The following is a 20,362-nucleotide window of genomic DNA, read 5'->3' as shown; positions in this document are numbered from 1 at the left end:
TTGTAAATCAGGGGCGACTTGAGGGAAATCTTTAATCATCTGGCTGATCACTTTTTCAGTATATCCAAACCTATCCCGCCATTTTGTGAAATAAGCTCGGTCCATTATATTAGCATTTTTCTCATAAGTCCATTTGAAGATCCACGGTAGTTTGTAGTTCTTACAGAAATGGAGCTCATAAGGAAACATCTGTGAATGCCGGTTCAATTTTGTACCAGCAACTTGTTGATAAAATGTAAAAGCTCTGGCGAGCTGCTCAGGAAGATTCTGGGAAATTAATCCAAATTGGTCCCACCATTGGAGAAACCAGTAAGGGAAAGTTCCTTTGAATCTTGTATCAAAATTGACGAACCATGAATGGCTCATATCTGGTACCTGAAAGAACATGAAACGTCTCCAGGCAGTTATGTAATCAAAATAATTATAACTCAGTGCAGAGTCTGGGAGTCTTTTAAGAGTCGATGGGTTGGTACCCCATTCTTCTTCTGTGGTAACTCGAAGAATATAAGCACTGTGATAGATCAGTTTTGTGGAATCATTCTTATCATAAATGGGTTTTATGACAAGAGAGTTGGTGAGAATTAGGATACTGGAATAATACTGGAGATTTTTTGAGGAATCTTCAGGTATCCAGTGGAATTTAGGGGGGAAATATGAAGAGGCTATTTTAAACGGATCTGTAGAATTAGAACGACTGGGTTCTATATGGAACAGATGGGTGATAAATGGCTTCTTCATGTACAAAGATTTTCCTTTTGGGAGGAAAAACTGAGGAGTAATCAAAGTAGGTCCTTTTGATGCAATTGCTTTCGCATATGGATCAAAAGGGGTAGAAACCGTAGACGCAAAGGTCGACGGTTGCGCAATTTTACCAAGAGGTGTGAACCTATTGGCAATATCCAGTGCTGTTGAGGGTGCACTGGGCACAATGGAGGATCCAGACTCATTCTTGATGAGTTTTATACTGGGTATTGGAGGTGGGGGATTCGCTCTCTGTTTCTCTTTTCCTTTCTTCTTGCTTACGCTCATGGTTGGGTGTCTGCAAGAATTCTCTGGTAAGAAAATCAGGGATAGAATTATCAGTGCCTTTGATATATTCGATATCAAAATCAAAAACTCTTAATATACCTTGCCATCGTGCAAAAATATGTTTTGATGCAATGTTTTGTACATCTTGTTCTAAAACAAATTTAGCATTCATGCAATCAATGCGAAGTAAAAACTTCTTGTTTAACAAATCAGATTGAAATTTAGAAATACATAGTACTATAGATAATATCTCTTGTTTAATAGTACAATATTTTTCTTGTGCAGGGTTCCAGGTTCCAGAATGGAATCGAACAATTTGTTCAGAAGAACCTGGTGAAACAGATTGTTTCAGAATGCCACCATAACCAATGTTTGAGGCATCTGTTTCAACTATTTTAAATGAATCAGAAGTGGGGATACCAAGGTACGGAAGAGTTTTAACATGTGCTTTGATCTTCCTCACTATTTTAGTATGGATTTCTGTCCAAGGAGGAGGATTGGAAAGAAGTCTTTTTAACAAAGAACGACATTGATTTCTCATATCCTTGTAGAAATCGGCAACATAGTTAAGAGATCCTAGAAATCTCTGTAATTGGTTTTTGTCAAGAATGACATCAGGGAATTTGTCAGCAAAATCAATGGCTCTTTGGATGGGCCTGATTTTCCCTTCAGAAATATCATAACCAAGGAATCTGATCTTGGTTTGGAACAATTTGATCTTTTTCGCAGAAACGACAAGACCATTGAGTCTAATGATGTCTAGAAACGAATTTAAATGTTTCCAGTGTTTATCAATAGATTTGGAAAAAACAAGAACATCATCTATGTAGACGATGGTAAAAGCAGTGAACGAATTGAAAATGTCGTTCATGATATGTTGGAACTCACTAGGGGCATTTTTGAGACCGAATGGCATCACATTCCATTCGTAATGACCAAAGGGAGTAACAAAGGCTGTCTTATACCTATCTGACTCGGCTATCTGGATTTGCCAAAACCCGGATTTGAGGTTAAATTTGGAAAAGACTACAGCATCACTCAACCTATGAATTAAGTCATTTTTGTTGGGAATAGGGTACCTAATCCACTATAAGACTTTGTTCAAAGGTTTGTAATTAATGACTAGACGAGGGGTACCTCTCTCTAGTTCGGCCTTTTTTCGGACATAAAAAGCTGGGCAAGACCAAGGGGACTTACTCTCTCTAATTATGCCTTTATCCAATAAATCTATAATTTCTTTTTTGCAGAATTCTAAAGTCTGACTATTCATTTGAATTGGTCTGGCTTTAGTGGAGATTGTGCGTTCATCAAAATTTTTGATATAGGGAAGAGAAACGATGTGTTTCTTCCTATGCCAAAAAGCATTTGGTAAATCAGAACAAACATAAAAAACAAGACGCTTGTTAAAATCATCAATTTTTGAAATCAAAATGGGCGAAGATAAATGTTCAGAAATCTTTTTGTATCTAATTTCCTGTTTAAGGAAATTCAGATGTTTTTGTTTTGCAAAAAGTAAAGATTTCAAACCTTTATCTTGATCAATCTCTTGACGAGATGCAAATTTGAATTTGACCTTTTGACCAAAAGGGTCGGTAGAAATACCATCTTTTTCAGTCAAAAAAGGATATAAAGCAGAAATAAAAGGAATGCCTAAAATCACTTTGTCAGACATGTTTTTGACTAAAACAGAAGGGATTTTAAGACAATCATTATTTTGGCAAACATGAGCGTTATTCAGCTCATAAGTAATTTTCGTCTGAGATCCATTTGCAGAAAACAGTCTCTCAGAAGATTTTTCAAAATACTTGCTAGGAATGAGTCCTTCCTGAATACAATTCAGGTCTGATCTGGAATCAATCATAGCAACAACAGAAAATTGAAAATCATGGGCAACCACAATGGAAACCCTAGAAAACCATTTCGAAGGAATGGTATGATGGATTAAACAAATCTGGTTATCAGCAGCTAACTCATGTTGGCTAGAACCAGAGTTGTTCGTTTGCTCATTATCAGAAGGGATGTCCTGATCAAGTTGTTTATCGATTTTAAACACTAAAAATTCTTGTTTTAAAATCTCATTTTCAGACATTAGGTTGTTAACCTCAGATCTGAGTTCAACGATTTCTTTTTTAACAAGATTTATTTCATGTTGTAAATCATTTGTAGAAATTTCCTTGGGTTTTTTCTTTTGAAATCATTCCAAGATTTCTTGAAAACTAATCCTGTGTTTTGAGGGTTCTGGTTCTTGACGACCCAGAAGCTTTTTTAGCTTAAGAAGATATTCTTCTTTGAGCTCAGGATTTGTAGTTTGAGAAATCAAGGTTAGCAATAAATTCTCCTGTTCTTCAGACTTGGTCAGAGTATGAATTGTCTTTCCTTTAGTCTGACAACAAGTATCATTACAATTGCAACCTAGCTTAGGACCAGTAGAATCTTGAAATTCAGTTTCTGAGTGATATTCTGAATTACTGGAACTGAACTCGAGGATATCAGATGATGAAGACGAAGCTATTTCTAGGAGTCGAAATAGTTCTTCTTTATCATTGTTATCAATATTCAACTGATTAAGCTTCTTTTTAAATTTTTTATCTTTTTTGGCTTTCTGGGGACATTTATTATCAAAATGCTCTGGATTGCCACAGATATAACATTTTCCTTGGGAAGAATCTTTAGATTTCTTTTTCTTAGAAAATGGCTTAGAAAATGGTTTTTTATAAGTTTTCTTATAAAATTCATCATGGGGTTTTCTCCTGATACCACCATGAGGTTTAGAAAACTTGTGTCTTCTTTTAGAGGGAGCTATAGCAGGAAGTCCAAATTGTTCACAAAATGTTCCCATTTCGTATTTGGCTTTCTTGCTATTTCTCATCTGCTCTCGCAGCATCCTTTGATCATTACACATACTAATACCAAGTTTCTTTATTACTGCACATATATCACCATAGGTGTATGCATCGTAATTAAGAGACCCAGCAACAGTAAGTTCATCCTTCACTTTGTAGGCAAACAAGCGAGGTAAACCATCAATAAATTTCTCCTTCCTGTAAGGTTTCTGGCTATCATCTCGAAGCATTACTTTGGAAATAAAAACATCTTGGTACCATCTGTAATCAGACATCTGATGACATCTAAGATTATTTAACTGGTCGCTGATACGACTGGTTATATCAGATGGAGTGCCAATAAAATGTTTTAAAATTGTATAAATCAAAGTATTAACACCATCAGATTGAGCAGATCCAATGGATTCATCAAAAATTGGAAACCCTTCATCATTACACTTGAGAGCGTTCTGAATGGTTTCCTTGGCATCTCTGGTCAGGTGTTTATCCCACCAATTTCTTAAAACACCGGAAAAGCCTTGTGTTAAAATCTTAACAATATCATGTTGTCTGATATTATTATTAACATAAGCATTTGCTACAAGGGACATTTTACTCATGGTATTCATGATCTCTTGTTCAGAGAAACCATCAATATTCCATTCGTAAACCTTGTCAGCAGAGTATGAAGATTGGCTTTGAAAAACTTTTTCTTCAAACTGTAAATCAGGAGGGGTAGGCCTGGAATACCAGTTCTTGTCAGACTCATTGGTTTGGGTCCTTTTGAAGAAAATCTGGCGATTTCAGGTTTTAAAACAATATCTTGAAAATTATTTTCAAGTGAGTCAAGATCCTTTTCTTCAGAGGAGTGATCGTTAGAAGACTCGTCTGTAGTTCCAACAAGAACTGCTCCTTCTATTTCTTTGTTAGACAAAGCACTAGTAGAAGGCTGTTCTTTTTTTCAGATCATTCAGCATTTGATCAATCTTATCTAGAGTCTTTGCCTGAGGATTTTTAAAATCAATTTTGGCTCGACTTTCAGGTAAGATAATCAAAGGTTTTTCAATTATTTTCTTTGGTTGATCTGTATTTAAAACCAAAGGAATAGGATCAGGTTTTTCAACCTTTTCTTCAATCCGATCTAACTGTTGTCCGATCGTATGAAGAGCAAGATTCACAAAGTTATTTTGAGAAATAACCTTTTTTGTTTCTTTGAGAATTTTGTCCTTCTCAGGATCTCTGGAAACAGTTTCCGAGATTTTGAAAGGTGAAGCAGATATCTCAACTCCTTTATGGGTGATGAGAACAGTCTCCAAAGGTGGATGGCTTGACTGAACTACCATCTTGCCTTCTTCCTGGACAAAATCAGTCTTAACAACGTTCAAAGTGTTGTTAGAAACATAAATATTTTCAACAAAATCGAAGAAAAGAATATGCTGTTGCTGCTTATTCATTTCTTCTTTCCATTTCCGTTTAACACGTTGCTTTTCTTTTTCAAAATACTTTGCATGATAGGCTTTTCGCCTAGCACTATTTTTTGAAAGTTTGTATTCTTCAAAAAGATAAACAAGATCAAACGCAAATGGTTTATTCAACACAGTTAGACTGTGATGAATCTGGGGGGCAACAGGAGCTACCATTTCTAAGGCTGTGGGTGATAAAGAAGATTCATCCTCTTTATCAGCTTCATTATGAATAGGCTGGTGTTTAGAGGGACCAGCATCCTGTGCTGAGTAAAAAGCAGAAGTAACCTGAGAGGATGTAGAAAGTCCTTTCAGTTTCAAAACAGGATTAACAGGTTGGGTAGTTTTGATAGAATCTTCCAGAAATTGTTTGAGATTTTGGTCTCTTCTTACTGGAATTTCTGACCCTTCAAAAGAAGAACTAGATCCAGCATAAGAATTTCTTCTTAGCCCTGGAGATCTATTCTGCTCAAAACTAATTTTAATGGTTCCATCCAAATACTGTTGAATGTTACTTGGATAACTATCAACGGGGTTTCGAGGGATAGAGATAGGAGGAACCTCTTCTTCCAAAATCCATTCTTTGGGAAGAGTTATATCTTTCCAAAAAATCATTTTTGGAGTTGAAACTTCCGCATCTGGGGTTGAACTCTGGATCAGTAGAGTTTTTCCCTGGATGGGTTTTGCAATTGCTCTTGGATTTAAATTCGTTTTTAAAAGACGATAATAAATCCTGTAAATCAGAGTGAGGGGTTTACTCCCTTCAAGCATGTCATAGCCAGATGTCAAAATATTTAAAGTTAAACATTTTGAAATATGTTTATCATCAATGGAAAGAGTTAAATCAGGATAACAATTAAAATGGACTGGTCCATTCGTTAAAGACGATTGGATCATTCCAAGAATACTTGTTTCAAAATGATTGAATCTGGCATCCCTTAAACAGAAAAGAACGGATGCATCGATGCCTTTCCTTGTTAAAGGTTTGGCAGCAATTTGGACAGATCCAATATGTATATATCTAAATCCTTCCTGGAAGAACTTAATCATCTGTTCTTGAGGGAATAGATAACATTTTTCTTGGGATTTAGAAATAGCATAAGTTTGTTCAACAGTACGCACACAGTGTTTTGTGTGCAAAGTTCTCTCAAACCAGTTGGTTCGATAGAGCTTATTAACATCAAGATTTGGAATCTTCCATGATTCCAAAGCAGAAGACTCAACTGCTTCAAAAGCACAGTCTTCCTCATTAACAATGTCAGGCGGCATAGCCGACCTGGAACTAATTGTTGAATTGGATCTATTTATCCAACTCATTTTGTCCTAGGACAACACCGACCGTCGCATCTCAGGGGTCTGCGAACTTACCACTCTCGGCCCTTGGGTTTGAACCTATATCTGCCCTAAACGCCAACCTTAGCTTAACACGGGACTTACCAGGTTCCTCACCTACTTGTCGAAAGATGATCCTGAACCAACCGAAGTAGAAACTCCGGGTAGGGGTTGTCAGAAAACAAAATAAGTTTGACAAAGAAGAAGCAATTCAGCGAGAAGAAGGAAAGCCGGAGCCGACTGAAGAAGAAGAGAAGGAAGGGAATGGAAGAAACAGAGTGTATTGCACAATAATTAAATTATGCAAGCATAAAATAAACAGGCGGTTAAACCGACCATATGCATGTATGCGTATGCAAAATTAATTATAATAAACATATAAGCTTTATTAAAATTAACAAGCTTAAAGTAATTACAGGCACAAGGTAGTGCAGATTTGCACTTACAGAAATCAGGGTAGATAAGGAGAGTCAAGAACAGGGTAGAGAGGGTCAGAGGTTTTCTCTCAAGTGAGTTCTGGTATCTAATTGTTGTGAATTGCTTCTTCTTTGTCAAATTTATTTTGTTTTCTGACAACCCCTACCCGGAGTTTCTACTTCGGTTCGTTCAGGATCATCTTTCGACAAGTAGATGAGGAACCTGGTAAGTCCCGTGTTAAGCCAAGATTGGCGTTTAGGGCAGATATAGGTTCAAACCCAAGGGCCGAGAGTGGTAAGTTCGCAGACCCCTGAGATGCGACGGTCGGTGTTGTCCTAGGACAAAATGAGTTGGATAAATAGATCCAATTCAACAATTAGTTCCCGGTCGGCTATGCCGCCTGACATTGTTAATGAGGAAGACTGTGCTTTTGAAGCAGTTGAGTCTTCTGCTTTGGAATCATGGAAGATTCCAAATCTTGATGTTAATAAGCTCTATCGAACCAACTGGTTTGAGAGAACTTTGCACACAAAACACTGTGTGCGTACTGTTGAACAAACTTATGCTATTTCTAAATCCCAAGAAAAATGTTATCTATTCCCTCAAGAACAGATGATTAAGTTCTTCCAGGAAGGATTTAGATATATACATATTGGATCTGTCCAAATTGCTGCCAAACCTTTAACAAGGAAAGGCATCGATGCATCCGTTCTTTTCTGTTTAAGGGATGCCAGATTCAATCATTTTGAAACAAGTATTCTTGGAATGATCCAATCGTCTTTAACGAATGGACCAGTCCATTTTAATTGTTATCCTGATTTAACTCTTTCCATTGATGATAAACATATTTCAAAATGTTTAACTTTAAATATTTTGACATCTGGCTATGACATGCTTGAAGGGAGTAAACCCCTCACTCTGATTTACAGGATTTATTATCGTCTTTTAAAAACGAATTTAAATCCAAGAGCAATTGCAAAACCCATCCAGGGAAAAACTCTACTGATCCAGAGTTCAACCCCAGATGCGGAAGTTTCAACTCCAAAAATGATTTTTTGGAAAGATATAACTCTTCCCAAAGAATAGATTTTGGAAGACGAGGTTCCTCCTATCTCTATCCCTCGAAACCCCGTTGATAGTTATCCAAGTAACATTCAACAGTATTTGGATGGAACCATTAAAATTAGTTTTGAGCAGAATAGATCTCCAGGGCTAAGAAGAAATTCTTATGCTGGATCTAGTTCTTCTTTTGAAGGGTCAGAAATTCCAGTAAGAAGAGACCAAAATCTCAAACAATTTCTGGAAGATTCTGTCAAAACTACCCAACCTGTTAATCCTGTTTTGAAAATGAAAGGACTTTCTACATCCTCTCAGGTTACTTCTTCTTTTTACTCAGCACAGGATGCTGGTCCCTCTAAACACCAGCCTATTCATAATGAAGCTGATAAAGAGGATGAATCTTCTTTATCACCCACAGCCTCAGAAATGGTAGCTCCTGTTGCCCCCCAGATTCATCACAGTCTAACTGTGTTGAATAAACCATTTGCATTTGATCTTGTTTATCTTTTTGAAGAATACAAACTTTCAAAAAATAGTGCTAGGCGAAAAGCCTATCATGCAAAGTATTTTGAAAAAGAAAAGCAACGTGTTAAACGGAAATGGAAAGAAGAAATGAATAAGCAGCAACAGCATATTCTTTTCTTCGATTTTGTTGAAAATATTTATGTTTCTAACAACACTTTGAACGTTGTTAAGACTGATTTTGTCCAGGAAGAAGGCAAGATGGTAGTTCAGTCAAGCCATCCACCTTTGGAGACTGTTCTCATCACCCATAAAGGAGTTGAGATATCTGCTTCACCTTTCAAAATCTCGGAAACTGTTTCCAGAGATCCTGAGAAGGACAAGATTCTCAAAGAAACAAAAAAGGTTATTTCTCAAAATAACTTTGTGAATCTTGCTCTTCATACGATCGGACAACAGTTAGATCGGATTGAAGAAAAGGTTGAAAAACCTGATCCTATTCCTTTGGTTTTAAATACAGATCAACCAAAGAAAATAATTGAAAAACCTTTGATTATCTTACCTGAAAGTCGAGCCAAAATTGATTTTAAAAATCCTCAGGCAAAGACTTTAGATAAGATTGATCAAATGCTGAATGATCTGAAAAAAAGAACAGCCTTCTACTAGTGCTTTGTCTAACAAAGAAATAGAAGGAGCAGTTCTTGTTGAAACTACAGACGAGTCTTCTAACGATCACTCCTCTGAATAAAAGGATCTTGACTCACTTGAAAATAATTTTCAAGATATTGTTTTAAAACCTGAAATCGCCAGATTTTCTTCAAAAGGACCCAAACCAATGAGTCTGACGAAGAACTGGTATTCCAGGCCTACCCCTCCTGATTTACAGTTTGAAGAAAAAGTTTTTCAAAGCCAATCTTCTTACTCTGCTGACAAGGCTTACGAATGGAATATTGATGGATTCTCTGAACAAGAGATCATGAATACCATGAGTAAAATGTCCCTTGTAGCAAATGCTTATGTTAATAATAATATCAGACAACCTGATATTGTTAAGATTTTAACACAAGGTTTTTCCGGTGTTTTAAGAAACTGGTGGGATAAACACCTGACCAGAGATGCCAAGGAAACCATTCAGAACGCTCTCAAGTGTAATGATGAAGGGTTTCCTATTTTTGATGAATCCATTGGATCTGCTCAATCTGATGGTGTTAATACTTTGATTTATACAATTTTAAAACATTTTATTGGCACTCCATCTGATATAACCAGTCGTATCAGCGACCAGTTAAATAATCTTAGATGTCATCAGATGTCTGATTACAGATGGTACCAAGATGTTTTTATTTCCAAAGTAATGCTTCGAGATGATAGCCAGAAACCTTACTGGAAGGAGAAATTTATTGATGGTTTACCTCGCTTGTTTGCCTACAAAGTGAAGGATGAACTTACTGTTGCTGGGTCTCTTAATTACGATGCATACACCTATGGTGATATATGTGCAGTAATAATGAAACTTGGTATTAGTATGTGTAATGATCAAAAGATGCTCCGAGAGCAGATGAGAAATAGCAAGAAAGCCAAATACGAAATGGGAATATTTTGTAAACAATTTGGACTTCCTGCTATAGCTCCCTCTAAAAGAAGACACAAGTTTTCTAAACCTCATGGTGGTATCAGGAGAAAATCCCATGATGAATTTTATAAGAAAACTTATAAAAAACCATTTTCTAAGCCATTTTCTAAGAAAAAGAAATTTAAAGATTCTTCCCAAGGAAAATGTTATATCTGTGGCAATCCAGGGCATTTTGCTAATAAATGTCCCCAGAAAGCCAAAAAAGATAAAAAAATTTAAAAAGAAGCTTAATCAGTTGAATATTGATAACAATGATAAAGAAGAACTATTTCGACTCCTAGAAATAGCTTCGTCTTCATCATCTGATATCCTCGAGTTCAGTTCCAGTGATTCAGAATATCACTCAGAAACTGAATTTCAAGATTCTACTGGTCCTAAGCTAGGTTGCAATTGTAATGATACTTGTTGTCAGACTAAAGGAAAGACAATTCATACTCTGACCAAGTCTGAAGAACAGGAGAATTTAATGCTAACCTTGATTTCTCAAATTACAAATCCTGAGCTCAAAGAAGAATATCTTCTTAAGCTAAAAAAGCTTCTGGGTCGTCAAGAACCAGAACCCTCAAAACACAAGATTAGTTTTCATGAAACCTTGGAAAGATTTCAAAAGAAAAAACCCAAGGAAATTTCTACAAATGATTTACAACATGAAATAAATCTTGTTAAAAAAGAAATCGTTGAACTCAGATCTGAGGTTAACAACCTAAAGTCTGAAAATGAGATTTTAAAACAAGAATTTTTAGTGTTTAAAATCGATAAACAACTTGATCAGGACATCCCTTCTGATAATGAGCAAACGAACAACTCTGGTTCTAGCCAACATGAGTTAGCTGCTGATAACCAGATTTGTTTAATCCATCATACCATTCCTTCGAAATGGTTTTCTAGGGTTACCATTGTGGTTGCCCATGATTTTCAATTTTCTGTTGTTGCTATGATTGATTCCGGATCAGACCTGAATTGTATTCAGGATGGACTCATTCCTAGCAAGTATTTTGAAAAATCTTCTGAGAGACTGTTTTCTGCAAATGGATCTCAGATGAAAATTACTTATGAGCTTAATAACGCTCATGTTTGCCAAAATAATGATTGTTTTAAAATCCCTTCTGTTTTAGTCAAAAACATGTCTGACAAAGTGATTTTAGGCATTCCTTTTATTTCTGCTTTATATCCTTTTTTGACTGAAAAAGATGGTATTACTAACGACCCTTTTGGTCAAAAGGTCAAATTCAAATTTGCATCTCGTCAAGAGATTGATCAAGATAAAGGTTTGAAATCTTTACTTTTTGCAAAACAAAAACATCTGAATTTCCTTAAACAGGAAATTAGATACAAAAAGATTTCTGAACATTTATCTTCGCCCATTTTGATTTCAAAAATTGATGATTTTAACAAGCGTCTTGTTTTTTATGTTTGTTCTGATTTACCAAATGCTTTTTGGCATAGGAAGAAACACATCGTTTCTCTTCCCTATATCAAAAATTTTGATGAACGCACAATCTCCACTAAAGCCAGACCAATTCAAATGAATAGTCAGACTTTAGAATTCTGCAAAAAAGAAATTATAGATTTATTGGATTAAGGCATAGTTAGAGAGAGTAAGTCCCCTTGGTCTTGCCCAGCTTTTTATGTCCGAGAAAAGGCCGAACTAGAGAGAGGTACCCCTCGTCTAGTCATTAATTACAAACCTTTGAACAAAGTCTTATAGTGGATTAGGTACCCTATTCCCAACAAAAATGACTTAATTCATAGGTTGAGTGATGCTGTAGTCTTTTCCAAATTTGACCTCAAATCCGGGTTTTGGCAAATCCAGATAGCCGAGTCAGATAGGTATAAGACAGCCTTTGTTACTCCCTTTGGTGATTACGAATGGAATGTGATGCCATTCGGTCTCGAAAATGCCCCTAGTGAGTTCTAACATATCATGAACAACATTTGCAATCCATTCACTGCTTTTACCATCGTCTACATAGATGATGTTCTTGTTTTTTCCAAATCTATTGATGAACACTGGAATCATTTAAATTCGTTTTTAGACATCATTAGACTCAATGGTCTTGTCGTTTCTGCGAAAAAGATCAAATTGTTCCAAACCAAGATCAGATTCCTTGGTTATGATATTTCTGAAGGGAAAATCAGGCCCATCCAAAGAGCCATTGATTTTGTCGACAAATTCCCTGATGCCATTCTTGACAAAAACCAGTTACAGAGATTTCTAGGATCTCTTAACTATGTTGCCGATTTCTACAAGGATATGAGAAAACAATGTCGTCCTTTGTTCAAAAGAGTTCTTTCCAATCCTCCTCCTTGGACAGAAATCCATACTAAAATAGTGAGGAAGATCAAAGCACATGTTAAAACTCTTCCGTGCCTTGGTATCCCCACTTCTGATTCATTTAAAATTGTTGAAACAGATGCCTCAAACATTGGTTATGGTGGCATTCTGAAACAATCTGTTTCACCAGGTTCTTCTGAACAAATTGTTCGATTCCATTTTGGAACCTGGAACCCTGCACAAGAAAAATATTGTACTATTAAACAAGAGATATTATCTATAGTACTATGTATTTCTAAATTTCAATCTGATTTGTTAAACAAGAAGTTTTTACTTCGCATTGATTGCATGAGTGCTAAATTTGTTTTAGAACAAGTTGTTAAAAACATTGCATCAAAACATATTTTTGCACGATGGCAAGGTATATTAAGGGTTTTTGATTTTGATATCGAATATATCAAAGGCACTGATAATTCTATCCCTGATTTTCTTCCCAGAGAATTCTTGCAGACACCCAACCATGAGCGTAAGCAAGAAGAAAGGAAAAGAGAAACAGAGAGCGAATCCCCCACCTCCAATACCCAGTATAAAACTCATCAAGAATGAGTCTGGATCCTCCATTGTGCCCAGTGCACCCTCAACAGCACTGGATATTGCCAATAGGTTCACACCTCTTGGTAAAATTGCGCAACCGTCGACCTTTGCGTCTACGGTTTCTACCCCTTTTGATCCATATGCGAAAGCAATTGCATCAAAAGGACCTACTTTGATTACTCCTCAGTTTTTCCTCCCAAAAGGAAAATCTTTGTACATGAAGAAGCCATTTATCACCCATCTGTTCCATATAGAACCCAGTCGTTCTAATTCTACAGATCCGTTTAAAATAGCTTCTTCATATTTCCCCCTTAATTTCCACTGGATACCTGAAGATTCCTCCAAAAATCTCCAGTATTATTCCAGTATCCTAATTCTCACCAACTCTCTTGTCATAAAACCCATTTATGATAAGAATGATTCCACAAAACTGATCTATCACAGTGCTTATATTCTTCAAGTTACCACAGAAGAAGAATGGGGTACCAACCCATCGACTCTTAAAAGACTCCCAGACTCTGCACTGAGTTATAATTATTTTGATTACATAACTGCCTGGAGACGTTTCATGTTCTTTCAGGTACCAGATATGAGCCATTCATGGTTCATCAATTTTGATACAAGATTCAAAAGAACTTTCCCTTACTGGTTTCTCTAATGGTTGGACCAATTTGGATTAATTTTCCAGAATCTTCCTGAGCAGCTCGCCAGAGCTTTTATATTTTATCAACAAGTTGCTGGTACAAAATTGAACCGGCATTCACAGATGTTTCCTTATGAGCTCCATTTCTGTAAGAACTACAAACTACCGTGGATCTTCAAATGGACTTATGAGAAAAATGCTAATATAATGGACCGAGCTTATTTCACAAAATGGTGGGATAGGTTTGGATATACTGAAAAAGTCATCAGCCAGATGATTAATGATTTCCCTCAAGTCGCCCCTGATTTATAAGACAAGAAGGAATTCCCTGCAATCAAATCTGGTTTAGTAATACCTGAATATCCTTTGATAACTCAGGCCCCTGATTCACCAACTTTTTCATCTAGAGGAAAAGCCACCAGCTCATCCTCGAAGAAATCCTCCAAGTCTGCCAAAGATAACATCCTCAGCAGAATCGGTAAAAAAGATTTGATAAAATTGTTGGACCAACAACTGTCTAAGTCCACGAGTGATAATTCTGAAGAAAATTCGGAAGCATCCTCTGAGGCTTCATACAATAATACTTTCGGTCATGATTCAGAAGGCATTCCAAAGCTGGAAGATGATTGACTACTGCTTGAGTTCAAAGAAGACCGACCATAGTCCTCTTTGAGATAATTAGCACTCTGGAAGATTCTGGAAGATTCTTAAAATCAGCACGCTTGTTAATTAGCACGCTTGTTAATTAACATCCTCTGGGTGATAATTAGCACGCTTGTTAAAATCATCAATTTCTGGAAGATTCTGTCAAATCTACCCAACCTGTTAATCCTGTTTTGAAACTGAAAGGACTTTCTACATCCTCTCAGGTTACTTCTGCTTTTTACTCAGCACAGGATGCTGGTCCCTCTAAAGACCAGCCTATTCATAATGAAGCTGATATAGAGGATGAATCTTCTTTATCACCCACAACCTCAGAAATGGTAGCTCCTGTTGCCCCCCAGATTCATCACAGTCTAACTGTGTTGAATAAACCATTTGCGTTTGATCTTGTTTATCTTTTTGAAGAATACAAACTTTCAAAAAATAGTGCTAGGCGAAAAGCCTATCATGCAAAGTATTTTGAAAAAGAAAAGAAACGTGTTAAACGGAAATGGAAAGAAGAAATGAATAAACAGCAACAGTATATTCTTTTCTTCGATTTTGTTGAAAATATTTATGTTTCTAACAACACTTTGAACGTTGTTAAGACTGATTTTGTCCAGGAAGAAGGCAAGATGGTAGTTCAGTCAAGCCATCCACCTTAGGAGACTGTTCTCATCACCCATAAAGGAGTTGAGATATCTGCTTCACCTTTCAAAATCTCGGAAACTGTTTCCAGAGATCCTGAGAAGGACAAGATTCTCAAAGAAACAAAAAAGGTTATTTCTCAAAATAACATTGTGAATCTTGCTCTTCATACGATCGGACAACAGTTAGATCGGATTGAAGAAAAGGTTGAAAAACCTGATCCTATTCCTTTGGTTTTAAATACAGATCAACCAAAGAAAATAATTGAAAAACCTTTGATTATCTTACCTGAAAGTCGAGCCAAAATTGATTTTAAAAATCCTCAGGCACAGACTTTAGATAAGATTGATCAAATGCTGAATGATTTGAAAAAAGAACAGCCTTCTACTAGTGCTTTGTCTAACAAAGAAATAGAAGGAGCAGTTCTTGTTGAAACTACAGACGAGTCTTCTAACGATCACTCCTCTGAAGAAAAGGATCTTGACTCACTTGAAAATAATTTTCAAGATATTGTTTTAAAACCTGAAATCGCCAGATTTTCTTCAAAAGGACCCAAACCAATGAGTCTGACAAGAACTGGTATTCCAGGCCTACCCCTCCTGATTTACAGTTTGAAGAAATAGTTTTTCAAAGCCAATCTTCTTACTCTGCTGACAAGGTTTACGAATGGAATATTGATGGTTTCTCTGAACAAGAGATCATGAATACCATGAGTAAAATGTCCCTTGTAGCAAATGCTTATGTTAATAATAATATCAGACAACCTGATATTGTTAAGATTTTAACACAAGGTTTTTCCGGTGTTTTAAGAAACTGGTGTTCAGAACGCTCTCAAGTGTAATGATGAAGGGTTTCCTATTTTTGATGAATCCATTGGATCTGCTCAATCTGATGGTGTTAATACTTTGATTTATACAATTTTAAAACATTTTATTGGCACTCCATCTGATATAACCAGTCGTATCAGCGACCAGTTAAATAATCTTAGATGTCATCAGATGTCTGATTACAGATGGTACCAAGATGTTTTTATTTCCAAAGTAATGCTTCGAGATGATAGCTAGAAACCTTACTGGAAGGAGAAATTTATTGATGGTTTACCTCGCTTGTTTGCCTACAAAGTGAAGGATGAACTTACTGTTGCTGGGTCTCTTAATTACGATGCATACACCTATGGTGATATATGTGCAGTAATAAAGAAACTTGGTATTAGTATGTGTAATGATCAAAGGATGCTCCGAGAGCAGATGAGAAATAGCAAGAAAGCCAAATACGAAATGGGAACATTTTGTGAACAATTTGGACTTCCTGCTATAGCTCCCTCTAAAAGAAGACACAAGTTTTCTAAACCTCATGGTGGTATCAGGAGAAAATCCCATGATGAATTTTATAAGAAAACTTATAAAAAAACCATTTTCTAATCCATTTTCTAAGAAAAAGAAATCTAAACATTCTTCACAAGGAAAATGTTATATCTGTGGCAATCTAGGGCATTTTGCTAATAAATGTCCCCAGGAAGCCAAAAAAGATAAAAAATTTAAAAAGAAGCTTAATCAGTTTAATATTGATAACAATGATAAAGAAGAACTATTTCGACTCCTAGAAATAGCTTCGTCTTCATCATCTGATATCCTCGAGTTCAGCTCCAGTGATTCAGAATATCACTCAGAAACTGAATTTCAAGATTCTACTGGTCCTAAGCTCGGTTGCAATTGTAATGATACTTGTTGTCAGACTAAAGGAAAGACAATTCATACTCTGACCAAGTCTGAAGAACAGGAGAATTTATTGCTAACCTTGATTTCTCAAATTACAAATCCTGAGCTCAAAGAAGAATATCTTCTAAAGCTAAAAAAGCTTCTTGGTCGTCAAGAACCAGAACCCTCAAAACACAGGATTAGTTTTCAAGAAACCTTGGAAAGATTTCAAAAGAAAAAACCCAAGGAAATTTCTACAAATGATTTACAACATGAAATAAATCTTGTTAAAAAAGAAATCGTTGAACTCAGATCTGAGGTTAACAACCTAAAGTCTGAAAATGAGATTTTAAAATAAGAATTTTTAGTGTTTAAAATCGATAAACAACTTGATCAGGACATCCCTTCTGATAATGAGCAAACGAACAACTCTGGTTCTAGCCAACATGAGTTAGCTGCTGATAACCAGATTTGTTTAATCCATCATACCATTCCTCCGAAATGGTTTTCTAGGGTTACCATTGTGGTTGCCCATGATTTTCAATTTTCTGTTGTTGCTATGATTGATTCCGGATCATACCTGAATTGTATTCAGGAAGGACTCATTCCTAGCAAGTATTTTGAAAAATCTTCTGAGAGACTGTTTTCTGCAAATGGATCTCAGATGAAAATTACTTATGAGCTGAATAACGCTCATGTTTGCCAAAATAATGTTTGTTTTAAAATCCCTTATGTTTTAGTCAAAAACATGTCTGACAAAGTAATTTTAGGCATTCCTTTTATTTCTGCTTTATATCCTTTTTTGACTGAAAAATATGGTATTACTACCGACCCTTTTGGTCAAAAGGTCAAATTCAAATTTGCATCTCGTCAAGAGATTGATCAAGATAAAGGTTTGAAATCTTTACTTTTTGCAAAACAAAAACATCTGAATTTCCTTAAACAGGAAATTAGATACAAAAGATTTCTGAACATTTATCTTCGCTCATTTTGATTTCAAAAATTGATGATTTTAACAAGCGTCTTGTTTTTTATGTTTGTTCTGATTTACCAAATGCTTTTTGGCATAGGAAGAAACACATCGTTTCTCTTCCCTATATCAAAAATTTTGATGAACGCACAATCTCCACTAAAGCCAGACCAATTCAAATGAATAGTCAGACTTTAGAATTCTGCAAAAAAGAAATTATAGATTTATTGGATAAAGGCATAATTAGAGAGAGTAAGTCCCCTTGGTCTTGCCCAGCTTTTTATGTCCGAAAAAAGGCCGAACTAGAGAGAGGTACCCCTCGTCTAGTCATTAATTACAAACCTTTGAATAAAGTCTTATAGTGGATTAAGTACCTTATTCCCAACAAAAATGACTTAATTCATAGGTTGAGTGATGTTGTAGTCTTTTCCAAATTTGACCTCAAATCCGGGTTTTGGCAAATCCAGATAGCCGAGTCATATAGGTATAAGACAGCCTTTATTACTCCCTTTAGTCATTACGAATGGAATGTGATGCCATTCGGTCTGAAAAATGCCCCTAGTGAGTTCCAACATATCATGAACGACATTTTCAATTCGTTCACTGCTTTTACCATCGTCTACATAGATGATGTTCTTGTTTTTTCCAAATCTATTGATGAACACTGGAAACATTTAAATTCGTTTCTAGACATCATTAGACTCAATGGTCTTGTCGTTTCTGCGAAAAAGATCAAATTGTTCCAAACCAAGGTCAGATTCCTTGGTTATGATATTTCTGAAGGGAAAATCAGGCCCATCCAAAGAGCCATTGATTTTGCCGACAAATTCCCTGATGTCATTCTTGACAAAAACCAGTTACAGAGATTTCTAGGATCTCTTAACTATGTTGCCGATTTCTACAAGGATATAAGAAAACAATGTCGTCCTTTGTTCGAAAGACTTCTTCCCAATCCTCCTCCTTGGACAGAAATCCATACTAAAATAGTGAGGAAGATCAAAGCACATGTTAAAACTCTTCCGTGCCTTGGTATCTCCACTTCTGATTCATTTAAAATAGTTGAAACAGATGTCTCAAACATTGGTTATGGTGGCATTCTGAAACAATCTGTTTCACCAGGTTCTTCTGAACAAATTGTTCGATTCCATTCTGGAACCTGGAACCCTGCACAAGAAAAATATAGTACTATTAAACAAGAGATATTATCTATAGTACTATGTATTTCTAAATTTCAATCTGATTTGTTAAACAAGAAGTTTTTACTTCGCATTGATTGCATGAGTGCTAAATTTGTTTTAGAACAAGATGTTCAAAACATTGCATCAAAACATATTTTTGCACGATGGCAAGGTATATTAAGTGTTTTTGATTTTGATATCGAATATATCAAAGGCATTGATAATTCTATCCCTGATTTTCTTACCAGAGAATTCTTGCAGACAGCCAACCATGAGCGTAAGCAAGAAGAAAGGAAAAGAGAAACAGAGAGCGAATCCCCCACCTCCAATACCCAGTATAAAACTCATCAAGAATGAGTCTGGATCCTCCATTGTGCCCAGTGCACCCTCAACAACACTGGATATTGCCAATAGGTTCACACCTCTTGGTAAAATTGCACAACCGTCGACCTTTGCGTCTACGGTTTCTACCCCTTTTGATCCATATGCGAAAGCAATTGCATCAAAAGGACCTACTTTGATTACTCCTCAGTTTTTCCTCCCAAAAGGAAAATCTTTGTACATGAAGAAGCCATTTATCACCCATCTGTTCCATATAGAACCCAGTCGTTCTAATTCTACAGATCCGTTTAAAATAGCCTCTTCATATTTCTCCCCTAAATTCCACTGGATACCTGAAGATTCCTCAAAAAATCTCCAGTATTATTCCAGTATCCTAATTCTCACCAACTCTCTTGTCATAAAACCCATTTATGATAAGAATGATTCCACAAAACTGATCTATCACAGTGCTTATATTCTTCGAGTTACCACAGAAGAAGAATGGGGTACCAACCCATCGACTCTTAAAAGACTCCCAGACTCTGCACTGAGTTATAATTATTTTGATTACATAACTGCCTGGAGACGTTTCATGTTCTTTCAGGTACCAGATATGAGCCATTCATGGTTCGTCAATTTTGATACAAGATTCAAAGGAACTTTCCCTCACTGGTTTCTCCAATGGTGGGACCAATTTGGATTAATTTCCCAGAATCTTCCTGAGCAGCTCGCCAGAGCTTTTACATTTTATCAACAAGTTGCTGGTACAAAATTGAACCGGCATTCACAGATGTTTCCTTATGAGCTCCATTTCTGTAAGAACTACAAACTACCGTGGATCTTCAAATGGACTTATGAGAAAAATGCTAATATAATGGACCGAGCTTATTTCACAAAATGGCGGGATAGGTTTGGATATACTGAAAAAGTGATCAGCCAGATGATTAAAGATTTCCCTTAAGTCACCCCTGATTTACAAGACAAGAAGGAATTCCCTGCAATCAAATCTGGTTTAGTAATACCTGAATATCCTTTGATAACTCAGGCCCCTGATTCACCAACTTTTTCATCTAGAGGAAAAGCCACTAGCTCATCCTCGAAGAAATCCTCCAAGTCTGCCAAAGATAACATCCTCAGCAGACTCGGTAAAAAAGATTTGATAAAATTGTTGGAACAA

This window comes from Juglans microcarpa x Juglans regia, chromosome 5D (genome assembly GCF_004785595.1).
Source record: "Juglans microcarpa x Juglans regia isolate MS1-56 chromosome 5D, Jm3101_v1.0, whole genome shotgun sequence".
Classification (NCBI taxonomy): Eukaryota; Viridiplantae; Streptophyta; class Magnoliopsida; order Fagales; family Juglandaceae; genus Juglans; species Juglans microcarpa x Juglans regia.
The sequence above is the reverse complement of the archived record's forward strand: the minus strand, read 5'-3'. Positions refer to the sequence as shown.